Below are 12097 nucleotides of genomic sequence, written 5' to 3'. Positions count from 1 at the left end.
GGCACAATAGACATTTTAACCATATTTGTTCTTCCAATCCATGAGCATAGGCTGTGTTTTCCATTTCTTTGTGTCATCTTCAGTTTCTTTCATCAATGTTTTTAGTTTTCAGAGTACAGGTCTTTCACCTCTTTGGTTAGGTTTATTCCTAGGAATCTTAATATTTTTGGTACAACTGTAAATGAGACTATTTTCTTAATTTCTCTTTCTGCTGCTTAATTATTAGTGTATAAAAGTGCAACTGATTTCTGTACATTGATTTTGAATACTGTAACTTTACAGAATTTGTTGATCGTTCTAGCAGTTTTTGGTGGAGTCTTCAGGGTGTTCTATATATAGTATCATGTCATCTGCAAATAGTGAAAGTTTTACTTTTCCTTACCAATTTGGATGCCTTTTATTTCTTTTTATTGTCTGATTGCTGTGTCTAGGACTCCCAGTACTGTGTGGAATAAAAGTGGTGAGAGTGGATATCCTTGTTCCTGACCTTAGGAGAAAATCTCTCAGTCTCTCAGTTTTTCCCCATTGCAGATGAAGTTAATTGTGGGTTTTTCATACATGGTCTTTAAATGTTGAGGTATGTTCCCTCTAACCCTACTTTGTTGAGGGTTTTTATCGTGAATGTGTGTTGTACTTTGTCAAATGCTTTTTCTGCATCTATTTAAATGATCACATGTCGCTTATCCTCCTATTGATGTGATGTATTATGTTGACTGATGTGCAAATATTGAACCCTTGTATCCTGGAAGTAAATTCCACTTGATTTTGGTGAATGATTTTTTTTAATGTATTGTTGGATTCAGTTTGCTAGGACTTTGTTGAGGAATTTTACATCTATGTTCATCAAAGACATTGGCCTGTAGTTCTTTTTTTTCTTTATTTAAATTTACATCCAAGTTAGTTAGCATATAGTACAATGATTTCAGGAGTATATTCCTTAATGCCCCTTACCCATTTAGCCCATCCCCCCTCCCACAGCCCCTTAAGTAACCCTCTGTTCTCCATATTTAGGAGTCTCTTATTTTTTTTTTTTAATTTTTTTTCAACGTTTATTTATTTTTGGGACAGAGAGAGACAGAGCATGAACAGGGGAGGGGCAGAGAGAGAGGGAGACACAGAATCGGAAACAGGCTCCAGGCTCTGAGCCATCAGCCCAGAGCCCGAGGCAGGGCTCGAAATCACGGACCGCGAGATCGTGACCTGGCTGAAGTCGGATGCTTAACCGACTGCGCCACCCAGGCGCCCCATTGGAGTCTCTTATGTTTTGTCACCCTTCCTGTTTTTATATTATTTTTGTTTCCATTCCCTTATGTTCATCTGTTCTGTGTCTTAAAGTCCTCATATGAGTGAAGTCATATGATATTTGTCTTTCTCTAATTTTGCTTAGCGTAATACCCTCTAGTTCCACCCATGTATTTGCAAATGGCAAGGTTTCATTCTTTTTGATTGCCAAGTATTACTCCATTGTGTGTGTGTGTGTGTGTGTGTGTGTGTATGTACCATATCTTTATCCATTCATGCATTGATGGACATTTGGGTTCTTTCCATACTTTGGCTATTGTTGATAGTGCTGCTATAAACACTGGGGTACATGTGCCCTTTCAAAACAGCATACCTGTATCCCTTGGATAAATACCTAGTACTGCAATTTCTGGGTCGTAGGGTAGTTCTATTTTTAATTTTTTAAGGAACCTCCAACTGTGTGGCTCTCTTTTTTAGTGCTGTGTTTATCTGGTTTTGTTATCAGAATAATGCTGGCCTCATAGAATAAATTTGGAAGTTTTCCTTCCTCTTCTATTTTTTGGGATAGTTTGAGAAGAATAGGTATTAACTCTTCTTTAAATGTTTGGTAAAATTCACCTGTGAAGAAGTGTGATCCTAGACTTTAGTTTGTTGGGAGTATTTTGATTACTAATTCAATTTCCTTGCTGGTAATTGCTATGTTTTGCTCCTTTCTAAAGATTATTTTAATTTAGTCAATTTGCTTTAATTATGTATATAATATGTAATTATATACATAAATATATGCATATTTATATACATATACAAACATATATATATACATACATACACATACATATATACATATATGGTTGAGTGTTGTAATTCTGTGTGTGTGCACAATATTTATAGCTATTTTCAGGAAAGTTGCTGTTTAAAGATCTGATCTCCCTTAAGCACAAATACCCTAAACAAGATCTTTGTGATTAAGTAATTAATTCCTTAATTACTTAATTCCTTAATCCATACCTATATTTTCCTGCTCAAATCAATTCCTCCTTTACCTTTCCAGCTGCTTCAAGGTTTAGAGAGAATGCAGTTTGGGGTAGTAAATGCTTTAGGGCAGTTGCTTTCGAATTTTAGCATGCATCATAATTCCCTGGAGGGCTTGTCAAAACATGGATGCTAAGAACACTCAAGTTTGATTCAGTAGGTCTAGTGGAGAGGAGAGTGCTGTGAATTTGCATTTCCATAACAAATTCCCAGGTGACAGCGATGCTGCTGGTCTGAGGACCACACTTTGAGAACCACTGCTTTGGGAACTGTGGTGAAGAGGCTTGGAATCTTACTGATGCAAGTCTGCCTGACTCTGACTCTGACTCCATAGATCAAAAATCCTCCTAGGGCATACAACAAGAGAGAAAAATAAGATTCCTGTTTGCATGTGCCAATCTGAGGAAAAAGATCACAGAGTATTATTCTGCCCTTTACTAGAACTATGCAAGTTTACACAGAATGGTAACCCACACTTGTGAGAAATGAGAGGGTAAAGTATGTAATAACGTACAAATTAGCTGTCCATGTTTGCTGGACACTGATTAGACTAGAACAGATAAAGGGAAAAAAATCATGTATTTATCTCTGGCCTAGGCAAGCTTAACATTATCTGTCTCAAACTTTAGTGTGAAAATTTAGATTGCAAAAGTCCTCATCAGACCTCCTTGATGTGGATCTTACAGCACTTGCACAGGAACTCACACTTTAACAGGTAATTCTGGTGCAGGTGGCATAAGGACCACACACTGAGAAGAACTGTTCTAATAGTAAAAAGGCAGGACACATCATAAAGAGACCAGAATAATGCTTATAAGAAAATCTAGAGCAGGTGTCACTTTATGTAGTGGGGGCAACATACTCAGGGCTAGCAAACAAATGGAGTGACCAGAGTAAAATGTGTTCCTGAAAATGGCATTTAATTTAATAAATTTAATAAATTTAGTTATTAATTTATTAATTATTAATTAATTATTTATTAATTTATTATTATTAATTTATTAATTAATTATTTATTAATTTATTAATTATTTATTAATTTATTAATTTAATAAATTTAATAAAATAAAATTTAAAAAACTATCTCTAGCACTGAGCGACTGAAAAATAACTAAACTAATGCTTTGTTTAAAGACTTACATATTTTCTTCAAAGCACTTGTATTAACTAACTGCATCTTCAATATATTTCTGTGAACTCACCTTGCTCCATTTGAAAGATGAATGAGTAGAAACCTAGAGGCCACTTTGCCCCTGGTCACACAAGTGGCTTAACTAAGATTAGAACTCAGGCCTCAGGACTTTCCTGAAACCCCTCAGTTGTGCCAGGCTAAAGCCACAGTACGAGATGAGCAAAAATACACTTCATGGTCTATAAGGTTGGCTTCATTTTGGGTGTTATGCCATGTTTTTGTGCTGGAAGCTCAAAGAACATGGTGCTAGTCAACATGAACCATAATAAATAAGCGGATTGCTTCCTTCACTTTGGTGTATTTTGCCTTCTGGACTATACTTCAAAATCATCCAAGACTGTAATCACAGGGTGGAGGGAAAGAGGATAGACACCACCCATGCCCATTACTCTCATTACTCTTTGCATTATCATTGTTTCAGGAACACAGCATAAGACTCTGCTCTGTTATAAACTTTTGAAAAAGTTATTTTGGGAAAATTAGCATAATCTGGTATTCCTTTGCCATCTGCAAACTGCATTTACCTGAAGCAGCTGTCCCTAATTATTAAACACCCTTATGCATCTAGTATGGTCCCATATGTCTATATAGTAAATAGCTTTTCCTAAATGAAAAATCATTGACCAAAGATAGACCAATCAGGGCCAAGTTTAAGAAGCCAGCAAATAGTTACTCTGTTGTTGGTTAGAACATGCAACACTCCAAATTTATTTATTTTTTAATTTTTTTTTCAACGTTTATTTATTTTTTGGGACAGAGAGAGACAGAGCATGAACGGGCAGAGAGAGAGGGAGACACAGAGTCGGAAACAGGCTCCAGGCTCTGAGCCATCAGCCCAGAGCCCAACGCGGGGCTCGAACTCACGGACCGCGAGATCGTGACCTGGCTGAAGTCGGACACTTAACCGACTGCGCCACCCAGGCGCCCCGCAACACTCCAAATTTAAAGACTATGATACAGACGGTCTCAAAGACCACCCAACCATAGGAATTAGAGGGCACAAAGGCACTGGCCAGAAGAATAGAAATTGTATAAATATGAAATATTGGGTGGAATTTCTAAATCTAATGGAATCCCTCCTATCTTACAGATCAGGTCAAAAGGCATGTATTTTATCCCTACCAAACTTCCTGATCCTTAAATTTCATTAGATATGAGAAAGAACACTCAGTCTCCCATTTCCTAATTATTGGAGGAAAGCAGACATTTTTAAAAGAGTTTTTATTGATTTGCTTTTTGCATAATCTATTAGCATTCCAACTTGTCAGAATACTTGTTCTGTAGCATTTGGGTGGGGGGAGTTATAAAGAGAGCTGTGAGAGTACAGCACTCTGTCAGCAGGGCTTGCAAGCCATCCCATTATAAAAACACATTCTAGAGTTTGCCTTAATACTTTCTGCATTCAGTAGCTGGCCTCTGCCCTGCCCAGAGGAATAACTTCGGTATTTGACATTTTACCTTCCATTTCTTCCAGCTCCTACTTTTTTTCCCCTACTTCAGGGAACAGGAGCAATGAGCCTCACTTCACAGGATATAGAGACAATTTTAATGAATATAAGGGTGTTCACAGGATATAGAGACAATTTTAATGAATATAAAGGTGTTAGGTGCAAGAAAAAAAAATGCAGACACTATTTTTTCCTTACTGTGAACTAATGCTCAGTATCAAAGGACAGAAACAAAACAGCACAAAAGTAACAAACTTTCATCAGAGCCCAAACTTTTATAGCCAATTATTTCTTCCCCTTTCAAGATACACAAGAAATGCAACAGATCAAATAAATATGATTTTCTACTTTTCTGACATATTTTAAACCTCTCCCTGGGCAGTTCTTTGTAAACCAACATAAAACATTACCTTCATTTATATTTCCATGGAAGAGCCCTATACAACTATACTGCTTGGACTTCATGTGGTTGAGACCCTCCAGTATCCTTTGATTTGAGCAAAAATTGCAGTGGTCTTCTCTAATTGTTGTGGTACCAGAATGCATGGAAGGTGTTCTGGGAGAAGTATGTAACTGTGTTCTGGATCCATTCTGAGGGAAAGCCACACTTTAGTGCCTCCTCTTCCTTTTTCTACTTCCAGTTTGCCCTTTCTACCCTCCTGGCAGATAGTGTGAGTTTTTGAAAAAAGAAAAAAATGAGAAAAACTCCTTTTTCTCTTTTCTCCTAACTACCTTAAGTCTTACATGTAAATTGGTACTTGCACAATTTCTCCTACATTTCTCCTTGTAGAAATGAATTTCATCCAACATTCTGAGACCAGATCTTGAGATAGTGACCCAGATACAGAATCTAGCTCATTTGCTCAATAGGTGTACTGTTTTTGCAAACAATAAAACAAACCACTACTACTTATTGATTACTTATTGTTGCAAAGCACTTTACCTGTTCCATCCCATTTCACCTTCACTATTTACTGTTACCTACATTTTACAGTTTGGAAAACTAAGGCATTGAGAAATTGTTTAACTTCTGGTAATGAAATTGAGACTTCAAACCAATATGTATGACTCCAAAGCCTGTGCTTTTGATCACTATATTTTACTGCCATTCAGTCAGATCAATTCTTCCAAGAGGCAAAAAAAAAAAAAAATGTTTAAAAGAAGTAATAGTTAGAAAATTATTGTGCTTTTCTCTTTTGCCTTCTTGAGTACTTAACTTACACCTTATTCTGCCTGAGGCAATCATTTGGTGAAAGGATAGGAATGGAGACATTAGCATTTATGACAGAAGGAGAAGAAATGAAGAGGAAGTCAGGGCAGTATTCACTTCTAACATAAAAAAAAGATTATGGAGTAGGGCAATAGCCTTATAATCCAAGCTTTTGTCCTATGACAGTAACAAGTGTAATTGATAGGATTTTTACTATTACCTACATGTCTCTTTTCCATTTCTTTGCCAGGAAATATATATATATAGATAGATAGATAGATAGATAGATATATTCCAAATTCCTTTGTCTCCTCCTTTAGCAAATCAAGGGTTAAGTCTTAAGGATTCAGGTTACAGAGTGCCCCAGAAAAAGACATTTCCTCGTGACAGCTAGGCCAACTCTATGTTAGAAGCAGGATACAACCTAGTAGAGGTAAAATAATATTTCTACTTTCCCAGTCTGGGGGAAATTATGAGAGGAATAAAAGAGAGACAGAGGCAGGAAAGAGAGATAAGTCTTCAGAGAGAAGCATAGTAAGTAAGGGTAACACTACTCCCCAACTAAACTATGAGAGGCTACCTCACATACTTCCCTATAGACATATACATTAAAATCTTTTTGTTAAGGCAGAGAGACCCTGGAGCTTAGTTTTCCCCAAAGGACTTCAGTTTCCAGGAAGAATGGATATGGACGTAAGAGACATTGTGCCTGCCATGAAAACCACTGGTGGCAAAGAAATGAGTCCACTCCAGAGACTTGCCAGTGGGCTAGAAGACCTGGCAGAGACTCAGACAGTAGGGGCTGACAGGAAGCAGAGGCAAACAGGGCACATTTCCAGGCTCTGACTAAACCAAGAAAAGGGAGTCAAATTACAATTGGTGAAACTGGAACTTTCAGCTGTAAACACCAGTGGAACAAGCAGTAAACAGGAGACAAGGGGCATCAGTCAGCCACCAGAACCAGAGCACAAAGGCTACCTGAATCCAAGAATCCTGATCTTCTCCTTACACTGTTAAAAAAACAAAATTCAACCAAGTAAATCTGAACATCTAACTGGTTTTATTAAGCGATTTGTAAATGGGGCAGCATCCCACACAGCAAGCAGAAATATGCTCATAGGAGTTGTACAAAATGGAAAGGTTTTTATAGGAAAGAGGGTGGGGCAGGAAGTTATTAGCAAAGGGGGAAAAAAGGATTGTTTCAGGAAAGGTCACCTTCCCCTAGGGGAAAGGGAAAGGGTCTTACTAGGTCTTATTACTTCCTCTTGCTTTGGGGGATGGAGAGGGCCCATGTGACAATTCCCTCATTGGTGCTGACTAGAAAATTTCCAGATTCACTGACTTAAAATACTACTCCTGGAGAGGTTGAAACTGCACTTAAGTCTTGGTTTGCTACCTTGGGGGCAAATGACTCCACCTTGTGCCTGTGGCTTTCTTTTTAACAACACTAAGAGGTTCCACAAGCCCTCTCCTCATATACTCAGACACCATCTTATGGAAAAAGTAGGGAAAGGTTATCCGACACTGCGTTTTTATTTAAGAGAAACTGAACACTATCTAAAAAGATCATTTAAATTGGAAGTTGGCAAACAATGGTCCATGGGTCAAATCTGCCACCTGTTTTGGTAAATAAAGTTTTTTGGAACTTAGCAGCTCCTGTTCATTTATATACTGTATATAGCTGCCTTCATTCTCAGAGTTGAGTACTTTGCAACAGAGACTATAGGCTCACAAGCCTAAAATATTTATTATGTAGTTCTCTACAGAAAAGTTTGCCAATCCATGGTTTAAATTACCAAATCAGACTAAGTTTTAAGCCAAATTAGATATATATAATTTTGGTACCCACTCTTCTTAAGTGGGTAGATAGATGGGCTCAAAAGAAAGGCCAGATTAGATATAGGCACAATTGTACAAATTGATTTTCTCTGCACATCCAAGTTGTCCTGTACATTACATCTGCAATGTTGCTATAATCATTTCAGATAATAACATTTATCTTTTACAATTATACAGTGCTTTATAGCTTTTAAAGTGCATTTATATCCACTGGCTCATCTAATCTTCATAAAAATTTCTGTGAGAAAGGGATTATTAGCCCCATTTCATAGATGAGGGCATAGTTGAGTCTCAGTGAGTTTAAGTCTCAAGATCACACATCTAGTAAGAAATACACAATGTGACCTCAGTTGTTCAATTACATGTCTACTGTACTTCCCACTCCACCACAGCCAAACTACTAGGAATATAAATTCTAATGCAACCAAAGTAGAATCATCATGTCCCTACAAACTTAGAAACGGGTTCTCCAGATATTTTCTGAGTCATCAAAATAGAGTTTTTAAGCCTAAATGTCGAACCAATACTTTCTAAGAAGTATGTTGCATTATTTATTTGCTGTATGACAATTGGAAAACTTACCATCTGCTTTACTTGGAGCCCTTTTCCAAGGGAGTAAGTAGGATAGTGTCATTTTTAAGAGTACATACATGCTCTGGCATCTAATTGGCCTGGATTGAAGTTCAGCTCTGCAACTTCCCATCTGTGTGACCTTGAAAACATGACTTAATCTCTCTGAGCTTCAATTTCCTCATATGTTAAAATGGAAGGTTTTTTGTTTTTGTTTTTGTTTTTGTTTTTTTTAGGATTAAATGAGATGATGCACGTTAAGTACTTAGCACAGGACCTGGAACATAGATAGTATAAATAAGTGACTACTCAATAGAAGACGTTTAATGTAAATAGTACAGCCACTCTATAACAGAGTATAACAGAGCCTTAAAAATTAAACATACAAATAACATATGACCAAGAATTTGTATGTACTCCTGGGCATTTATCCAAAAGAAATGAAGATTTATGCTCACATATAAGCCTGTACATGAATGTTTATGGCAGCTTTAATTGTAATAGCCAAAAACTGGAAACAACCCAGATGTCCTTAAATAGATGAATGATTAAACAAACTGGTAATGCATACCATGGAATGCTACTCTTCAAAAAACAAAACAAAACAAAACAAACAAACGGGTGGGGAGGAAACAAACTATTGATATACAAAACAACTTGGATGAATCTCCAGGGAATTGCATTGCCTGAAAAAGCCAATTTAAATTTTTTTATATATGAAACTTATTGTCAAATTGGTTTCCATACAATACCCAGTGCTCATCCCAAAAGATGCCCTCTTCAATACCCATCACCCACCCTCCCCTCCCTCCCACCCCCCATCAACCCTCTGTTCTCAGTTTTTAAGATTCTCTTATGCTTTGGCTGTCTCCCACTCTAACCTCTTTTTTCTTCCTTCCCCTCCCCTATGGATTTCTGTTAAGTTTCTCAGGATCCACATAAGAGTGAAAGCATATGGTATCTGTCTTTCTCTGTATGTGAAAAAGCCAATTTCAAAATGTTACATACTGTATGATGCAATTTATATAACATTCTTAAGATGACAAATTATGGAGATGGAGAACAGGGCAATGGTTGCTAAGAGTTAGAAAGGGGGAGAAGAAGAGATGGCTGTAACTATAAAAGGGTAGTACAAGAGATCCTTGTACTGCTGGAACTGTTCTGTAACTTGACTTCGGTGGTGGTCACAAGAATCTACACATGCGATAAAATTACATGGGCTAAATGTGTAAGGGGCATTAAGGAATCTACTCCTGAAATCATTGTTTTACTATATGCTAACTAATTTGGATGTAAATTTAAAAAATAAAAAATAAAATAAAATAAATTTAAAAAATTAAAAAAAATTACATAGAACTAAGTACATGCAAACACACACAAATGAACACATGTAAAACTAATAAAATATGAATAAGACCAATGTATTTTATCAGTGTCTATTTCCTGGTTGTACTATATGTTGTATTATAGTACTACATATAATAAATGTATATTATATATAATATACTACTGTACTATAGTTTTGCGAGATATCTTTGGGGGGAACTGAGTAAAAGGTACACAAGATCTCACTATATTAGTTCTTAAATCTGTATAAGAATCTATAGTTATCTCAAAATAAAAGTTTAAAAAAGACTATTAATGTATTTCTTCTACAACAGGCATAACCCAATATAAGCTGCCACTGTATATAGCAAAGCCCCTTGTGCACCTGGGCATCATCATATTTTATAATAAACAAAGGTCAATTTTTTAGATGTTTTCTTGGGATCCTGGGTTTAAACTTTTACTACTATTTATAATCATTTCGGCAGAGAGGGCAGTTTCCCACTTATAACTTAACACCCAGTATTTGTCTAAAGAAGCCTGTTAACCATCACATCACTCACAAATCAACAGATACAGAAGTGTCTCCACAAAATCTGAGATGTACAGTCAGCTAGACCTGGGTTTTAGTTCTTGCTCTGCAACCTCACTTACCAGCTTTCTGATAATTATCAAGTCATTGAACTTCATTATACCTAGTAGTTATGAAGCTGAAATAAAAAGAGAACAGTGGGAAAATGTAGAGGATCTTAGATTGCAGGTATATTTCTTCTACACTCCCTTATGCATACACAGACTCCTACCTAACACAGTTCCCATTCGTGAAAATATGATGTAATCATGTGTACATTTAAAAAAATGAAAAAAAAATTCTCTGGTGACCTCAGACTATTTAAGGGAAGTACAGTTTTTTTAATGTTTTGTTTATTTTTGAGAGAGCACAAGAGGGAGAGGTGCAGAGAAGGGGGGACAGAGGATCAGAAGCAGGCTCCACGCTGACAGCAGTGAGCCCAAAGCAAGGCTTGAACTCATGGACCTGAGCTGAGGTCAGATGCTCAGCCAACTGAGCCACACAGGCGCCCCAGGGAAGTACAATTTTTTAATAAAAGTACCATGTCAGTATCCTGGTTATGATATTGTACTACAGTTATGTAGGATGTAACCATTGGGGGAAACTGGGTAAAGGATGAATGGGATTTCTCTGTACTATTTTTGCAATTTATATGAATCTGTAATTACTTCAAAATAAGAACAGTGTTTTTAGAAAGGGGTAAATGTGTAATGGTTCTGACGCTCTTGAGTATAATCATATATTAAAACTAAAAATTTGATTCCTTTCCTCCAAATACTTTGAAATTTTTTTAAAAAACCCTCAGACTTGAGTGGGACCTTAGAAATTATTCAAATTAGCTGATACAGAGATCTCTTGCACAATTTCCCTAACATATTTGAATACTTCCACTGACATAAAACTCACTCCCTGCCAAAGGAGTCTATTAATTTTTTCACTTTTTAAATTTCAATTCATGTTAATTAACATATAGTGTAGTATTGGTTTCAGGAGTGGAGGGCCTTATCTATTTAGAAGCAGATTTAATACTTGAAAAACTTTTCATTGTATTGACCTGAAGTCTGCCTCCTTTCAATTGTAACCTTTGGTTCATATTTTTCCCTACTCCTCATTCCCAATGTAGTAAGAAAGCATTTTGGGTGGACTTTTTTAGAATGTTGAAATAAATATTTATTTCTCCATGTAGTCTAGGAAATAAGAAAATAGCTGATACCTTTCTCTTTTATCCATAGAGGCAGATAACTGCTATCATTTCCTATGGAAACATCAGAACAATAATCAACCTAACTTAACAAATTCAACAATATATAGTGATAATGGGAAATTATAACACTGTGCCTTAGATTTACATAATACCTTTTCTCTGAACAGCAGCTAATAAAAAGGCTGGTGTTAGTGCCTCTTATGTCTTAGAAGCAAGGAACTTCTCAGAAACACCTTGTCTTTATTGTAACTTATGTCATTTGGAAGGGCAATTTCCAAATTTGTGCTTTTTTTTACCCATTGTATTATGAAAAGCTAAGAGGGAAAAAGGATTTCTTGAGGGAAAAAGGATTGCTTAAAGCACCGTACAGGTGTAAAGAATTAGCACTTCTTTGGATTTTCTGGAAATTTACATGTGAAATCCTCACTAATACTAATGTGAATTCTGGAACTGTGTAAATAAA

Source organism: Lynx rufus, unplaced genomic scaffold (assembly GCF_022079265.1).
Source record: "Lynx rufus isolate CCGP_SWC_20201006 ecotype Redwood Valley unplaced genomic scaffold, mLynRuf1.p SCAF_19, whole genome shotgun sequence".
In the NCBI taxonomy this organism is placed as follows: Eukaryota; Metazoa; Chordata; class Mammalia; order Carnivora; family Felidae; genus Lynx; species Lynx rufus.
The sequence above is the reverse complement of the archived record's forward strand: the minus strand, read 5'-3'. Positions refer to the sequence as shown.